This window comes from Manis pentadactyla, chromosome 10, assembly GCF_030020395.1.
Source record: "Manis pentadactyla isolate mManPen7 chromosome 10, mManPen7.hap1, whole genome shotgun sequence".
In the NCBI taxonomy this organism is placed as follows: Eukaryota; Metazoa; Chordata; class Mammalia; order Pholidota; family Manidae; genus Manis; species Manis pentadactyla.
In genome coordinates this window covers 67,960,387-67,961,323 of record NC_080028.1, presented here as the reverse complement: position 1 = coordinate 67,961,323, position 937 = coordinate 67,960,387, and the positions used below count along the sequence as shown (strand labels likewise).

The 937-nt window shown below is 35.5% G+C and overlaps 1 non-coding gene across 1 annotated transcript; it reads right to left on the bottom strand.

Moving 5' to 3' along the window:
- Positions 1-560: 560 nt before the first annotated feature.
- Positions 561-692, bottom strand: LOC118922482 (small nucleolar RNA SNORA61). Its single transcript, XR_005028788.2, has one exon. It is a non-coding gene; the product is annotated as a small nucleolar RNA SNORA61 (small nucleolar RNA).
- Between the last annotated feature and the right edge of the window lie 245 nt (positions 693-937).

The following is a 937-nucleotide window of genomic DNA, read 5'->3' as shown; positions in this document are numbered from 1 at the left end:
GAGTGAAGAGTTTCAGCAGTGGAGTAGAGTAAGCTCTTACTCATAAAATCTTGTTATATTTGGTATATACAGCCCAAAGAAATAGTCACTTATTTCACATAGAAATTTAGCATCAATTTACTTTACCAGAAGAAATGGGCCCAACATATGCTAGAGAATAATGATGAGAAGGTAACTGAGTGCTAGCTTTGTAGACTCTTTTATTAAGTGTATTATTTTAATTGAAGTATAGTTGATATACAATATAATATTGGTTTCAAGTATACTACACAGTGGGTTAACAGTTACACACCTTAATAAATCCTTGCCCCAACTAGTGCAGTTACTATCTGTCAACATAGAAGATGTTACAGAACCACTGACTATATTCTCCATGCTGAACTTGCATCCCTGTGACAAATTTATGATAGAGATTTTTGTTCCCCTTTATCCCCCTCACCCTCCTCATGTACCCACCTACCTGGAAACCAACAGTCACTTCTCAGTGTCTCTGAGTCTAGTGCTGCTTTATTAATTTTGTTTTGTTTTGCTTTATGTATATTTTATTTTTTTTAATGCAGCCTTGTTTGAAGCTGACCACATGTTGTATATAAGACTACAAGCACTTCAAGACCAGCCTCAGTATTCATTTTCCTGCTTTTATGACCACCAAGACCAGTGTTCAGATTTGATGGGAAAGGGAACCAGAGGGTAGTTTTGTTTTGTTTTTACATTCCACATATAAGTGAAATCAAATGGCATTTGTCTTTCTCCTATTGGCTTATTTCATTTAGCAAAATACCCCCTATGTCCATCCATGTTGTTGCAAATGGCAGGATTTCAATCTTTTTTATGGCTGAATAATAGTCCATTGTGTGTATGTACCATATCTTCTTTATCCATTCAACTGTTGATGGACACTTTGATTGCCTCCATATCTTGGCTATTGTAAATAATG